Below are 16,912 nucleotides of genomic sequence, written 5' to 3' on the forward strand. Positions count from 1 at the left end.
GCAGCCTGCAGTCCCGTTGCAGACACTGCTGTATGATCCACAGCATGGTGTTCACTGGGCTCAACCACGAGATCCCAGCCGGTACTGACACTCAACAGTCACCCCGATTCATTCCCATTAACGCGGCTCCTCCTAACAGCAGTAGTAAGTCAGCCCAATTCGGTCTATACCCATGGCCACCCTCAGCAGCCGCAGGCCGGCCCCACCTCAGCCTCACTCCAGAACCACACCCGTGGCAGGCTTTGCCCCATGAATTCAGACCTCCCCAGTAACAGAAAACAACAAAACCTCCAAGCACTGGTACCACACCTCAGCGCCACGACCACCTTGTTTACAGCCATCTGTGAGCTCACACAAGATAATTTAAAAACTGCTGCATTTTCTACCTGAAGTTAACTAGGATTAATAGTAGTTACTGTTGGCGTTAATCAGCCACACTCAGTTTTTCTCTACATCTGCAGGCACAGTCTTTGAAGCCATGTTACCTGAATAAAAGGCGTGGAGCATGCTGGGCCCGCTCCTGCTCTCCCACGCCCCAGAAGGCACATGGCCTTTGGCCCCTCCTCACCCTGTTTTCAGCTACCTGCAGCTACTCCCAATCTCACGTTCTTCACGCAGGTCTGGCCTGGGACTCCCCGCACGCGGCTCCTGACCTGCTCTCTGCCTGGTATGGACCTCCCAGTTTGCTTTGCTGAACTCCCTTCTCCCTTTTATAAAGCTCTCACCTTCCTGTGTTCTCTCACTCTCTAAATGTTAAAACCGTAAATAAAATAAAAGAAAGCCATGCTACTCATATGGTCCAGGTCTAAAAGTATTACCTGCGACCTTAACAATGAACAGGTACTTGGAAAATACCCTGTGCTACCTCTGCAGGGGCTCCAGAAACTGTGGTCAGACAGGAGGAGTGTGACCAGTCTGCAGGATCTCATCTTAAATTATTACTTGTTTATTTAATTTTCATTGGAAAAGGAGAGAGAGAGAGAAGAGGAGAGAGGAGAGACAGAGATCTTCCATTCGCTGGTTCCCTCCCCAAATGCACCCAACAGCTGAGGCTAGCCAGGAGCTAGGAACTCCATCTGGGTCTCCCAAGTGGACGGCAGGAACCCAAGTCCTTGTGCCATCCTCTCATGCCTCCAAGGTGCATTAGCAGGGAGCTGGATCAGAAGTGCAGAACAGCCAGGACTTGAACCACGCACTCCAGTATGGAACACAGGCACCCAAGCAGCAGCCTAACCCACTGTGCCATGATACCTGCTCCAGAATCTCTGAATTCATGCCAGGCCTGCAACAGTAGCTTTGTGAACTGATCATTCTGCCACCCCTTATGCGAGTCCAGCACTGCAGGTAGTGGTCTAACCCACTACACCAGCCTCCAAAAGTCCTTAATGTTTGTACTAACTAAATGTACTTGGTAAGCTCAGATTTTTTAAAAGATTTATTTTATTTATTTGAAAGTGAGAGCTACAGGGAGCTGGGGAGGGAGAGAGATCCTCCATTCTCTGGTTCACTCTAGAGCTGGGCCAGGCCAAAGCCAGAAGCAGAACCCCTGCAGGTCTCCCACATAGGTGCAGGGGCCCAAGCACTTGGACAATCCAATGCTGCTTTCCCAGGCCATTAGCAGGGAGCTGGATCAGCAGTGGAGCAGCTGGGACTTGAACTGGGGTCCATGTGGGATGCTCTTCTGATTTTTTTAAAAAGATTTATTTTATTTATGTGAAAGGCAGAGTTACAGACACAGAGAGGGAGAGATAGAGAAATCTGAAATCCTCTAGTTCACTCCCTAAATGGCCACAGTGGCTGGGGCTGGGCCAGATTGGAGCCAGGGGCTTCACCTGGGTCTCTCACATGGGTGCAGGGACCCAAGGACTCAGGCCATCCTCCACTGTGTTTCCAGGCATCAGCAAGGACTGGAAGCAGAGCAGCCAGTACTTGAACTGGCACTCACGAGGGATGGAAGTGCAGCAGGTAATGGTTTAACCTGCTGTGCCACAATGTCTCCCCCACAGGGTTTTTAAAAAATATTTCCACGGCCGGCGCCTCGGCTCACTAGGCTAATCGTCCACCTAGTGGCACCGGCACACGGCACACCGGATTCTGTCCCGGTTGCCCCTCTTCCAGGCCAGCTCTCTGCTGTGGCCAGGGAGTGCAGTGGAGGATGGCCCAGGTGCTTGGGCCCTGCACCCCATGGGAGACCAGGAGAAGTACCTGGCTCCTGGCTCCTGCCATCGGATCAGCGCGGTGCGCCGGCCGCAGCACGCTGGCCGCGGCGGCCATTGGAGGGTGAACCAACGGCAAAGGAAGACCTTTCTCTCTGTCTCTCTCTCTCACTGTCCACTCTGCCTGTCAAAAAAAAAAAAAATATGTCCAGGGCCGGCGCCGCGGCTCACTAGGCTAATCCTCCACCTTATGGCACCGGCACACCGGGTTCTAGTCCCGGTCGGGGCACTGGATTCTGTCCCGGTTGCCCCTCTTCCAGGCCAGCTCCCTGCTGTGACCCAGGAGTGCAGTGGAGGATGGCCCAGGTACTTGGGCCCTGCACCCCATGGGAGACCAGGAGAAGTACCTGGCTCCTGCCATCGGATCAGCGCGGTGCGCTGGCCGCAGCGCGCCGGCTGCGGCGGCCATTGGAGGGTGAACCAATGGCAAAGGAAGACCTTTCTCTCTGTCTCTCTCTCTCACTGTCCACTCTGCCTGTCAAAAAAAAAAAAAATATTTCCAGGGCTGGCACTGTGGCACAGTAGTCAAGCTGCCAGCTGCAGTGCTGGCATCCCAATGGGTGCCAGTCTGAATCTCAGTTGCCCCACTTCCCATCCAGCTCCCTGCTAATGTGCCTGGGAAAGCAGCGAAAGCCCAAGTGGTTGAGCCCCTGCATCCTCGTGGGAGACCTGGAAAAGCTCCTGGCTCCTGGCTTCAGTGTGGGCCAGTCCCAGCTGTTGCAGCCATTTGGGGAGTGAACCAGCAGATCAAACCTTTCTCTGTCTCTCTGTCTCTGTAACTCTGCCATTCAAATAAATAAATCTTAAATAAAAAGTTTCCATACGGGTATCTCTTCTGTTCTTCCCGGTACACACCTGCCTGGTATCCAGTAGGATTTGTCTAAGGTTTAGAAATGATCAGGATTGTTAACGCAAGAAGGAAAACAGAAAGAAAGGGCCTGGATGTTACTCTGGGTTCATGGTGCGTATCATGCTTTTTCACACAGAATGTCGTTTTTGGATTTTTTGATAATATTCTTAATTTAGTTTTGGTGAGAAATAAGAAGTTTTTCTAAATTTGAAAACTTCAGGCATGGTGTTAGCACTGATTTTCTCTAAATGGTAAGAATATGGTGTTTTCATGTTCTCATTCTTTGCCTGTCTGCATTTCCTGGCCTTCTGTAGTGTAGCACACTGCTTTCATAAACTGACGTGTCATCTTCGGTTTTTAAAATGGGCATAGTAACAGTACGGATCCCTTGGGTTGTTCTGAAGATAAACAAGATAATGCATGCATAGCACTTAACGTAGCTCCTGGCACATATAAGAACTCAATCAACAGTAGCCATGATGATGATTATTTTATAATCATTGATCATGGATCCTTCACGACGCCCTGGCTTCTGGAGTCGGGCTTTCATGATGAAGCACTAATGGCTTGAGGGAAAAGAACACGTACTGGGCAGAGTGGACGACCTCACTAAGGGGACACTGTCAGCAGACGCCTCCCTTCTCCTGCCTGGAACCCACTTGCACACGGGCACCCGGGGAGGAACCCAGCCCTGCCCAGGCTGGGGAAGCCTCATTCCACAGAGGCAGCTCCGAGGGCAGAACCGGTGACACTGCATTTTCATGTGCATTTTAAGTATGTACGTGCATTTTATAGAAAAGGGTGAGCTGCCATCACACACTAAACAACTCCACTCGGCTGAGCTCAGACTGCAATCTTTAAACAAAGTGTTAACTTCTAAAAAATTATTTATTTTTATTTGAGAGGAAGAAAGAAAAAAACAGAGAACTTCCCATTCACGGATTTGCTCCCCAGACACCCAAGTGGCCAGGTCTAGGCCAGGCCAAAGCCAGGAGCCAGAACTCCACCCAGATCTCCCACATGGTGGCAGGGAACCAAGCACTTGAGCCATCCCTGCTGCCTCCCAGGGTACGCGTCAGCAGGAAGCCGGAATCAGAAGCAGAGCCAGACTTGAACCCAGGCTCTCCTGTACAGACGTAGGCATCTCAACTGCCACGCCTAATGCTCACCCCTAGTAGTGCTGGCTTTTAAAAATAAAAATCATTCATAATGCAGACACACGACTATCAATAACAGCTAACAGAGAAAGTACCATTATCCCCAGTTTAGATTCAGACAGCAAGGCTGACGGAGCTACCGAGCTACAGAGGTGACATGTGGCACAGCGGAGAAGCCAAACCACGGCAGTGACTCCAAGGCTCTGCCCTTTCGCTGCTGCGGTCCAGCACCCTGGGTGTCAGTGACACCGACATGTCTGCTTGTGGACACCACTAGGGGGCACTAACAAGAGCAGCTCCATTAGCAAAGACCGTGGATTAATAGCACTTTTATATTCAGCCAGAAAGACCGCACTCATCTATAACGGTGTCATTCTTCTATGTGAAACACAGATGAAAATTGAAGCCACACTTTAATATCACCATGAGGAGAAAACAAAGTTATAGGAGAGAAAAAGAAAAAAAAAAACAATGCAAAAGCGCTCCCCTTGATATCAAGAGCTAGGCCCACAGAAACGGGACCACCGAGTCTTCTACAAGCCCTGTGCTAGGTCACGAGAAACGGCCCCCAGCGAATCGCAGGGCCGGGACCTCACCACCTGCAGCACTACTCTGCCATCCCTCCCAGCCAGAGGCGCAGGCTGCTTCCCGGCCCTGGAACCTGGGCCGACCCAACGCTCCCTGTAGACAGCGGTGTGTGAAGGCATTCCCAGGACCCGCCACTTCCTGCTTCCCCACTCACCCTGCTTCCACCCGACACCCCTCCCTTTGGCCAGAACAGCCGGGCGGGCGCTCAGTTCCCGCCTCTCGGTCTCAGCATGCGCCTTAAACATGCACGTGACCGAAGCTCTTCTCCTTGGCTCCTTGGTTCCTCACTTCAGACTCTACAAGTGATCTCACATCTGTGGCCTCACCTTCCATTCAGTGTAATCGACTCACACAGTCACCTTCAGCTAAGTGGCAGCCGGTCTGCTCCTGGGTAGTTATGCTTCTGCGCCGTGCGTTTATCGGGAAACCAAAGTCCCACAGGGACCCCGTCATCTTGTACCCCTCCCCAGATTTCTGGTTTTTTTTTTTTTTTTTTTTTTTTTTTGACAGGTAAAGATATAGACAGTGAGAGAGAGAGACAGAGAAAAGTCTTCCCTCCACTGGTCTACCCACCAAATGGCTGCTGCAGCTGGCGCTGCGCGGATCCAAAGCCAGGAGCCAGGTGCTTCCTCCTGGTCTCCCATGCGGGTGCAGGGCCCAAGCACCTGGGCCATCCTCCACTGCCTTTCCGGGCCACAGCAGAGAGCTGGACTGGAAGAGGAGCAACCGGAACTAGAACCCGGTGCCCATATGGGATGCTGGCGCCGCAGGTGGAGGATTAACCAAGTGAGCCACAGCACAGGGCCCATTTCCTGGTCTTACTATCTCACCTCATGACACCATCCAGTCACCATGCTAGACATCAAAAACTGCCCAGGGATGCCTCCCTCTCAGTCACCGCACTGAGGAGAGGTCCCGGTCTGCTCCTCCCTGTCCTCCCCACGTGTGCTCACTGGTCACTTCCACAGCCCCTTTCCAACTGGCAGCGACTCTGCTACTCCTTCTTACTCAAAATTTTCTATCTGCTGCCCTCAGGACTTCCTGCTTTACACCAAAGTGTTGAACTTCACAGGGAGGCTGTCAGAATACTGGGTCCACCTTGCTGCAAAGTGTCACAGCTCACAGCCCAGGCTGTCAGAATAGTGGGTCTACCTCTCTATAAAGTGTCCCACTCACAGCTGAGGCTCCCAGAATATGGCTTGCTCCACCTCACTACAAAGTGTTGAAGGTCACAGCCCAGGCTGAGAATACTTGTTCACTGCTGAATTCCCAGCACCAGGAACAGCAGCAGGTGAGTAGCAGGTGATGCATAAATAAATGGCGACTGTAGAGTGAAGTCGTCCTTTGCTTCTGCTCGACCAAAAGACTTTGCTTCAAATCCTCCAGCTGATGGAGTTTTACACAGAAGAAGGCAAACCAGCAAACACATCTTCCGCAGGCTTCCTTTAGGGGCACAGACATTGTGTTCTACACTTTAAAATGGTGTTTCTGATATTAAAAAGGGAACGCAAAGAGACCGCTGTGGCATTGCTGTCCCTTTAAAAAATCGGTCTCACTAAGGAAACCACAGATCAGCTGAGAACTGGGCATGAGAACGTGAATGGGCTGGCGGTGAAGGCGAGGGGGCTCACGGGGCAGCACCACCTGGACGCGCAAACAGAACCATGCCCAGGACAGGCTCGCCGGGCGTCTGCCTCAGGGCTCTTCCAGCCCCGCCAGGGCTGCGGAAGGAAGCAGTGGGGGAGTGCTTCATTCGCTCTCGCCGTCTCTCCCTGGTTCTCAAACACTCTACTGGAAAGGATGAAAACGTTGGTCTGACCCTTGCATCTGAAAAAATGCTTTTGGTCGTGGTTATCAACGTTAGAAAAACTTAGAAAGACACAGCAAGAGTCAAGACATTTCCAACCCAACGGAATCCAGCGTATAGGCCTTTGGCAAAACCAGAATTTCTGATTAACAACTCCCTCAGCGTTGTTCATTCTGAATCCATTTCAATGTCCTGAACTCTGTTTTAACCTTTGTAAGCTAATGTCTGCAGTCTTGGATGGTACTGTTCACACAGCAGCCACTAGCCACAGGTGGCTATTCAATTTACATTTCCATTAATTAAAATTATAAATAATCAAAAATTCAGTTTCCCAGCTGCCTGAGCCCAGCAGCCAACTGTGCACTGAGCAGTCACAGAGGACAGTGCAGCGACAGCACATTCAGGGCACAGCAGGGCTCCTCTCGGGCAGCACAGGGAATAAAACAGCGCAATACCCTCAACGGCTTCAGTAAGGACCCGCCAAGCAGGGAGTACAGACGTCAGTGACACGTGAGGCAGTGATGCTTGTAAAACAGAAGCCGCATCGTCACAGACCTGCTCACCTGCTCCTTTTCTTTGCAGCTGATTTTCTAATTTCAGACTCACTCCTGGTCCCAGGACACATCCAAGAACGCCCACCTTCTCATCAGGGTCAAGTTCACTTCCAGATTCACGTCATCACCCACTTCAGAGAACTTTGGGTGAAAGACAGCAAGCAGACTGGAGGTAGGGACTGGGGTGTGTGTGTGCTTTGCTTCCTGTCTCCTCAGACTGGAGTTCCTATAACACTGGCTCAGCCTGAGCTTCCCAAGACTTCAGGGAAACAGTGAACAGCTGGACGCGTCCCCAGTGAGGAAGACAGCATCCCCAGGCGGGTCCGGGAGCGCTTCCACTACAATGCTGCCCATGGGGCCACCGCCCAGTACTCCTGCTCCACCTTCTCTGGGCAGTCTCTTGATTTGCTCTTTGCCACTCAGGCTGCAGTGGAAGAAAACACTTGAATGTGCTTCCTCCTTGGGTTCTATGTTGAGCAAGACCCCACCGCTCTTCTTAGTGATCTGTGAAAACTTCTCAGACGCAGTCCCTGCTGCTCCGGGGGAGAACCCTCATTCGGAGCACTCATGTTGCAGGGGCTGTGCGGGGCTGCAGATACAAGCGGTCTTCAAACAGCTTGTGGAGAACGGATATTACAGAAAAAACCAAGCAGGAATGTCAATCGTGTTTTTGCACCAAAATAAATGTATCTGGTAATCCTGCTTCCTGATGAACTTTTTGAAGCACCTTTGTATATTTTACGTAATCCTCACAATCACATAGATAACTATCTCCATTTTACAGGGTGTAAAGTTGTAAGACAGAAAATAAAGAGGAGGGCGCCAACACAGTGGTGTAGCGGGTGAGGCCGCTGCCTGCAGTGCCCGCATCCCATATGGATGCCAGTGTCAGTCCTGGCTGCTCCACTTCCGTTCCAGCTCCCTGCTAATGAGCCTGAGAAAGCAGTGGAGGATGGCCCAAGTCCTTGGACCCCTGCACCCAGCTGAGGGACCTGGAAGAAACTCCAGGCTCTAGCTTCGGATTGGCCCAACTCGGGCCATTGCAGCCATTTGGGGAGTGAACCAGCAGATGGAAGACACCTCTCTCTCTCTCTCTCTCTCTCTCTCTCTGCCTCTGCCTCTCTGTTACTCTGCATTTCAAATAAATAAATAAATCTTAAAAAAAAAAAAAGAGGAGACTAAACAAGGTAAAGAAGAGGCAGCAGCCCACAAGCTCAGAGCCAGCACAAGTGACTAAAAACCCGAGAGGGACTCACTCCAGGAGTAGGTAGGGAGCACCCTCCCTCGCAGACGGAGGTGGGTGGGCGGTAAGGCAGCAGTCTGGAAGGTTCAGGGGCTGTGGGAGGGGGCTGTACTGCTTGTGAGGGGAGGGGGAAGTCAGACAAGGAGCCTTTGCGAAAGAATGCTCTCAGCTCAGCCACACAGGCAAGGGACAAACATAGATCTGGGGTTTCTGTCCTTGCTCCATCACAGGGTCTCCCAGTGCCTTGTAAGAGGGAACCTGTCCTGAGTTCTTGGTACACAGCAGGTGCATAAACAGATTGGTGGATGAATGAACAAACGAAGGGCACTAGTTTGGTAATCTCAGCGACAGATGTGGAACCCACAGGAAGCGCTCAGTGTGCCTTTACTAATTGAAATTACTAGCAGCAGTGGTCGTAGGACAAATGAGGAATAGCACTTAATATATAAATGTCCTGCAAAAGTCCCACTAAGGCTAAGACCCCAGACCCAAAAATTATGTAAGAGAAGTCATATCTGAAAGATACTGAAAGAGAAGATACTTGGAAAATGTCAAACAGATACCAGTTTGAGGACCATAAAAAGCTTGGGAAGTATACTACTTTTTATAAACTTATTTCTAAGAATATTATGATAACATTTCCAGAATAGTAATGCCTTCAGATAATTTAAGACCTACTTTTACACATACAAAACACTGGTATTTTTAAAGATTGATTAAGGCTGGTGCCGTGGCTCACTAGGCTAATCCTCCGCCTGCAGCACTGGTACTCCGGGTTCTAGTCCCGGATGGGGTCCTGGTTCTGTCCCAGTTGCTCCTCTTCCAGTCCAGCTCTCTGCTGTGGCCCGGAAAGGCAGTGGAGGATGGCCCAAGTGCCATTTGGGAGGTGAACCAATGGAAGAAGACCTTTCTCGCTCTGTCTCTCTCTCTCTCACTGTCTAGCTCTGCCTGTCCCCCCCCCCCCAAAAAAAAAAATGATTTGAAAGGCAGAATTACAGAGACAGAGAGAGACATACAGAGAGACTGATCTTCCATCCAATGGTTCAGTCCCCAAATGGCTACAATACCTGGGGCTGGGCCAGGTAGGAGCCAACAGCCTGAACTCCATCCAGTCTCCCACGTGGGTGGTAGAGGCCCAAGGACTTGGGCCATCTTCCTCTGCTTTCCCAGGTGCATTAGCAGGAAGCGGGATTGGAAGCTCAGCTGGCGGGACTCAAATTGGGGCTCATATGGGACACTGGGGCTGCAGGCAGTGGCTTAACCTGCTGTGCCACGAAGCCAGCCCCCCAAACACCACTGTTTAAGAAAAACGGCAAGTCACGTGAGCCGCCAAAATGGCGGCGGAGGGGTGAGGCTGGTGCAGATGTGAAAGATGCCCGTGTGGTAGCATCAGGAGCTGGGGAAGCGCCCGAGGACATCAGAATGGCAACACACACACGTGGTCAGCCTAGTCCTTCTCTAAGAGGTGCAAAACTCGGAAGACCAATGGTAATCGAAATCATAGAAAAAATTTGAAAATCTTCAAAAAGAAAAGACCTTAAATATATATGGAACACTGACCCTTGGCACAACAGCTGGTTTTTCTGGAATACTGGCAAACTTCATTTTCAGACGTTGCTTCAGGGTTAAACATGATGCTTTGAAAACATATGCATCAATGGGGTCGGCGCTGTGGCTCACTTGGCTAATCCTCCGCCTGCAGCACCAGCATCCCGTATGGGCGCCGGGTTCTAGTTCCGGTTGCTCCTCTCCCAGGCCAGCTCTCTGCTGTAGCCAGGGAGGGCAGTGGAGGATGGCCCAGGTGCTTGGGCCCTGCACCCCATGGGAGACCAGGAGGAAGCACCTGGCTCCTGGCTTCGGATCGGTGCAGCGCGCCAGCTGTGGCAGCCATTTGGGGGGTGAACCAACAGAAGGAAGACCTTTTCTCTCTGTCTCTCTCTCTCTCTCACTGTCTAACTCTGCCTGTCAAATAAAAAAAAAGAAAGAAAGAAAACATATGCAGCGCTGACTACACTTCCATTTTTATCTGCCATAGTTGCTTACAAGCTCCTTGTAACCGATGCTTTGTATTCAGGTAACATGAGCAAGGAAAACTGTGTCCTTAGAAGTTCACTGATGGGCACAGTATGTGGTATTTTATATCCCTCCAGCTTGGCGTTTTCTAAAAATGGAGGCCTGGCAGTGAGATATCATGCGATTCCATTGCCATGGAAAGGAAGGGTTTTACTCCATTGGCTGCTGCTTTGTCAAAAAGAGATGAAAGCAATGGTGACTGCGCTAGTCTGTCAGACAATGTTTGGAATACTTATTTGTTTGCAGCATTATTCAGTGTTTGAAAAAATACTTGCAAAAACTGTACATGAAGATTAATCAAATGGGTACTGACTCAGCAAAATGGGTTTTTTATGATGAGTACTGGATATTGTGGAAAAAATTGAAAGTCACTCTGGACAGATGACTTGTCTCTGTTTCGCCTGCTATATTGCAGATACTTAATAAATATTCAGTAATTCACTAAATATAAATAATAATGTGGAAAAAAGGAAAAACATGTGCACCCAGATCTTTTCATCAATGAAAGAAGATTTACATTATTACATGTATTTAACAAAAAAGATTCACAACCTGCAGTGACTGGCAAATTTGTAATTATGTATATGTTCCATTGTAGAAGAGGAGTAGCTGAGATGGTAACAGACAATAAAGCAAACTTTTCATTAATAGCTATTTAATTAACCAATGCCAAGAAATATTTTGGGGCTGGTGCTGTGGCACAGTAGGCTAAGCCTCCATCTGCAGTGTCGGCATCCCATATGGGCGCCGGTTCGTGTCCCAACTGTTCCTCTTCTGATCCAGCTCTCTGCTTATGGCCTGGGAAAGCAGCAGAAGATGGCCCAAGTCCTTGGGCCCCTGCACCTACGTGGGAGACCCAGAAGAAGTTCCCAGCTCCTAACTTCCAACTGGCCCAGTTCTAGCCATTGCAGCCATTTGGGGAGTGAACCAGGGTATGGAAGACCTTTCTCTCTATCTTTCCCTCTTAGTCTGTAGATCTGCCTCTCAGATAAATAAATAAATTCTTTCAAAAAAGAAATTTTTTTCTTTTTCTTTTTATTTTTTGACAGGCAGAGTGGACAGTGAGAGAGAGAGACAGAGAGAAAGGTCTTCCTTTGCCGTTGGTTCACCCTCCAATGGCCGCTGCGGCTGGTCGGCGCACCGCGCTGATCCGATGGCAGGAGCCAGGTGCTTCTCCTGGTCTCCCATGGGGTGCAGGGCCCAAGGACTTGGGCCATCCTCCACTGCACTCCCTGGCCACAGCAGAGAGCTGGCCTGGAAGAGGAGCGACCAGGACAGAATCCGGCGCCCCGACCGGGACTAGAACCCGGTGTGCCGGCGCTGCAGGTGGAGGATTAGCCTAGTGAGCCGCGGCGCCGGCCAAAAAGAAGACATGTTTGATGCTAGGCTCCAAATATACACCCCACCCCCAGCTCTCCAAAAGAAGAACCTGCCCTCATGAGCCTTGGCTCTCTGCCCTACCCCTGTCTTGTCTTTTCTGAAGTTTACTTACTATTTTTATGTATTGAAAGGCAAACAGACAGAGACAGAGAGATTTTCCACTTGCTTGCTGACTCCCCAAATGACCACATGGCTGTGGCTGGGTCAGGCCAAAGTCAGGAGCCAGGGACTCCATCCAGGTTTCCCACGTGCGAGGCAGGGCTCCAAGCACTTGAGTCATCACCTGTTGCTTCCTAGGATGGCATTAGCAGAAAGCTGGATGGGAAGGGGAGCAGCCGGGACTGGGACTTGAACCAGACACTCTGGTATGGGATATGGGATACGGACACCACCTGCTGCATCACAATGCCCCTCCCCACTGCTTCTCTTTGTCATCACCCACTCAGGTCTTGCCCCCGACTCTGCTCACACAGTTAGGGTCTGCATCCAGACTCAGACAGGTGTTCCCAACGTCTGTCTTGGCTCCTTGAGTCACTCCACGGCCTGGACAGAAACCAGCCTGCTCCCTAAGGGTGACACAGTGACACTTGCCAATGTCCCCAGGTTTTATTATGTATATACTCTCCACTAGCATTTAAAAACTTAAAAAAAAAATACTTAGCACTCAGTGGATTTTGTTACTGCGTTAAAATTTCCTTAAATCTCCAAAGTACTTCAGTTTCAGAAAATGTCATGAAAGCAAAAATAATAGAGGGAAAATGCTATTTACGCTTTTCTTAGAAGATAAATACAGTGCTCTTTTCATGCCTAATTTTCTAACTCCACTTGGGGTCTCAGAATCCAATTCAAGTAGCATAGCATGAAAAGCAGTGAGGCCTTGTCCCCTGATTATGGAGGGAGGAGGGGGAGGTCTAATCCTACTGTGTGCAGCAGCTGTAGGCGAGACCTTGTGTCCTGTGTCTCCAGCCTGGCGTGCGCAGGGGCAGGCACACTCACCCCGCTGGGAACATGAGCCACGCACGGCCTCAGGAGCAGCTGATACACGCTGGGGCCTCCGAAACGTGGTAGCTTTCCTACAGTGTTTTGTAAAACCTAATCTGTGACGGATCAATGCTTTGCAGAGTAAAATATAATGAGTTATTAGGAAAAACACAGAAAACACAATTCAGTTTTTGGTATTCGGGCCAAGGCTGGCCGCTGGCCACAGCAGTTTCTCACCAGTGCCCTCCAGCTCCCACGCTGCCCTTTGCTGTGGACGCCGCTTTGAGCGGCACCATCCTAGATAGCTCGGCATTTATTCTGGCCGGAATGATTCCTTACTCCACGGAGGGGAGCCCAATGTGGGGAGGAACCGTGCCAAACAGTGACATGGCCAGGGCCGGGGCAGCAGGCCACGGCTGCTTACCCCGGCACGGCATCCCGAGGAAAGTCGGCTGTACCCGGCATCACACTGCTCTGTTCCGTACTAGCTGTCGCTGCACTGGGGAAATGAGTCACAGAAACCCAGTCGGAGTTTTACGTTTAGGAATGTATTTGACATTTGAATTCAGTCAGTGCTAAATCCTTGGAGGAAAACTCCCTCAACTAGCTACAACCTTGCACTTATTAAGTTAATTAATTTATTTAAAAGGTAGAGAGACAGACGGAGATCTCCCATCCACTGACTGACTCCCAAATACAAGCAAGAGCTGGGACTGAGCCAGGCTGAGCCAGGAGCCTGGAACTCCACCCAGATCTGTGACACGGGTGACAGGCTGTCACCTGCTGCCTCCCAGGAAGCTGGAATCAAGAACAGAGCCAGAACCTGAGACAGGGATGCAGATGCCTGAGGTGGGGCCTTCAACACTATACCAAATGCCTGCCCAACATGATGGAGTTAGGTGAGAACTGGACACAAAGGGGCTCCGCATTTCCAAGTGTGGGACACACGGTGTCTACAGGAGGGGCTGGCGCTGTGGCGTGGTGGGCTAAGCCACCACCTGCAATGCCGGCATCCCACACTGCAGTGCCAGTTACAGTCCAGGCTGCTCCACTTCCTATCCAGCTTCCCACTAACACCTGGGGAAGCAGGGGAGATAGTCCAAGCCTTTGGGCTCCTGCCACTCACATGGGAGACGGGGGCGGAGTCCCAGGCTCCTGGCTTCACTCTGGCCCAGCCTGGCTGCTGTAGGCACTTGGGGAGTGAACAAGCCGATGGAAGATCTCTTTCTCTATGTCTCCCTGTCACTCCTTCTCTCTCCTTGACATTCTGCCTTTCAAGTAAGTAAAACAAACAAACAAACACTCTGCAGCACAGATTACAAAATGGCATGCAAAGGAGGGAGATCTACAGACAGAAATCCAAAGGGGCTGTGCCTGACCCTGTGGTGGCAGGGGAAGAGTGACAAAGTTCCTGAGGAGGCCAGGACAAGGAGCTGCTGGGAACGTAGCCTGCTACACCATCTATACAGGGTGCCAGCATTTGCCAAAATTAAAAAACGCACGTCTTTCTTCTGATCCAGCAATTCCATTCCTAGAAGTGGGCCCTACAAAAATGCCGATACGTGCAAAACGATGGACCTGTAGTTACGCGGGGTAGCACTGTTTGTGTCAATCAAAGACTGGGAAAGATCTGAACCCCAGCAGTGTGGCTACGTGGTAACTGCCAACCGGCCTTGGAGAAGGGGAGGCAGATCTGTGGAATGGCAGCACAGCCTCCAAAACAGGTCAAGTTCAGAAAAGGCAGGTGCAGGTCACAGCCTGCACAGGTGGGTCTCTGTATCCGTGGGACCTATGTGACAGGCTGTCTCTGTCTCTGTCTCTGCGAGGGGACCGAGCCAAGGAACCGACACCAGGGACGACCTCTAGAGGAGACCTCATGTCTGCAGGAGTGAAATGTGCTTTGCTGTCTACCGTGCGTGCACGTTTTGGATTTGGATTCATGTGCACGTATAAGGAGCTTTAAAAAAGCTGCACACCAGGGCTGGTGCTGTGGCGTGGTAGGCTAAGCTCGCCTGCATCACTGGTATCCCATATGGGCACTGGTTTATGTCGCAGCTGCTCCTCTTCCAATCCAGCTCTCTGCTGTGGCCTGGGAAAGCAGTGGAGGATGGCCCACGTGCTTGGGCCCCTGCACAGGTATGGCAGACCCAGCTCTGGCCACTGCAGTCATTTAAGTAGTCAACCAGCAGACGGAAGACCTCTGTCTCTCCCTCTCTGTCTGTAACTCTTCCCCTCAATAAATAAATCAAAATATTAAAAAGAAAAAATACTGAAAAAGCTGCACACCAGCTCAGCAATGCAATGTCCTGGTGTACAGACAGCCCTGTTAGAGAAACACAAGCTGAGAGTTTGGCTGTGGCATCCGGCGCCTGGACAGGAGGAAACCAGACGCTGCCTCTCACGGGACCAGCTGACAGGTTATTCCAGTTCGGGTCCCATCAAGACTTTTAGCAGGAGTGAGAGCTGTGGGACAGTGGGACAAGCCACCTGGGCCACCTGCATCCCATGTGGCAGTACTGGTTTGGGTCTTGGCTGCCTCGCTTCCTCCTGATACTTCCTGGGAGGCAGCGGAAGATGGCCCGAGCATCTGGGCTCCTGCTACCCACATGGGAGACCTGGATGGCGTTCCCAGTTCCCGTGTTCAGCCTGGCCCGGCCCTGGCTGTTGTGGGCCTTGGGGAATGGGTCAGCAGATGGAAGATATCTCTCTCTTTCTCTCTCTGCCTTTCAAGTCGATGAAAATAAACTTTTTAAAAAAGACTTGTTAGCAGCTTGCAATTCATGCTTGACCTTGAAGACAGTTCATCACTTCAATTGCCCAAAACCTGTCAGTTAATCTGGATTCAATTATGTGGCAGTTGAAGAGGGTTTGAATTCTTTTCACTCTTCAAATGCTATAAAGCTGAAGCTATATTCAAGAGCTGCCAGGCTAGGTGACTGGGAGGAAAAGAAAAGGAGCCGATGCCCAACGTGCTGTGATTTTTACGTAAGCAAAACCAGGAGGGTTTGTCACGCAGCTTGTGGAAGAATTAAAAGACAAGCTTATTTCGGTGCAAAAAAGTTTGAAACCATACACAGTTTTTTCATCATACACTTTTTCCGTGAACTTTTACAAGATTCCTTATATGCAGATGTCGCATTTTTGCACCACAAGGAACTGACCCTCTAATTCCGCAAGTCTTCTGAAGAGCACTCGTACTTCCCGCAGCTGTTCCAAGTGCCCCACACGTGCCGAGCCCCCGCGACTGCTCGCTTCTCGGAGCACTGCTTTTCTGCTGCCGGTTCAGAAAAGCAAGATGTCCTCCTCCGTGCTCCAGCCTTCTGGTGAGTAATTATGTCTCAAAAGCCCTACAATTCAAGGGCTAATGACTCCAAACCAACACACACAGTTCACGGGTTCCTCTTAGAAATTACAACAATGGGGGCCGGTGCTTGTGGCGCAGTGGGTTAAAGCCCCGGCTTGCAGTGCTGCCATCCCGTATGGGTGCCGGTTCGAGTTCCAGCTGCTCTACTTCTGACCCGACTCTCTGCTGTGGCCTGGGAAAGCAGCAGCAGCAGGCCATCTGGGGAGTGAACCAGCAGATGGAAGACCTCTCTCTCTGGCTCTACCTCTCTTTGTAACTGTCTTTTAAATAAATAAAATAAATGTTTAAAAAAAGAAATTACAACTGGGAAAGAGATTTATACTTGAAAGCGTTGCTTCGTCCTGAACCATCTAATGTGCACTATGTTCGTTCCTGAACAATTATGGTGAAGTTAAACACAGACAGACCCTCCTCCCTGCAATTCTCCTCCTCCTAGGGTCCAGCTCGGCATGCTCCTTTCTTCCTATCCTTAGGACAGGCGCTGCCAGCTGACGATCATCTTGCATGTGGCTATCTGATTTTAATTAAGAAATCAAGGCAGGCATAAGTCCGCTTGTTTCCAGGGAATAATAATTCTACTGCCTCTGGAGGGTGTTCTCCATTTCTCCATGAGCCAAGTCAGACGCATTCTGGGGGACGGAGTCAACCGCTGCCTGTGCCAACGTGGCGCAGACGCTCCTGCAGCCGGGTCCCTGGGGC

The 16,912-nt window shown here is 50.7% G+C and overlaps 1 protein-coding gene and 1 pseudogene across 3 annotated transcripts in view; one reads left to right on the forward strand and one right to left on the reverse strand.

The window, feature by feature from the left end:
* Positions 1–16,912, reverse strand: part of LOC149125987 (uncharacterized) — a 171,737-nt gene that overhangs the window by 70,159 nt on the left and 84,666 nt on the right. The window lies entirely within an intron of this gene.
* Positions 9,838–10,785, forward strand: LOC149125988 (complex I assembly factor TMEM126B, mitochondrial pseudogene; annotated as a pseudogene).

This window comes from Oryctolagus cuniculus, chromosome 6 (genome assembly GCF_051225735.1).
Source record: "Oryctolagus cuniculus isolate XC-2025 breed Fujian yellow rabbit chromosome 6, ASM5122573v1, whole genome shotgun sequence".
In the NCBI taxonomy this organism is placed as follows: Eukaryota; Metazoa; Chordata; class Mammalia; order Lagomorpha; family Leporidae; genus Oryctolagus; species Oryctolagus cuniculus.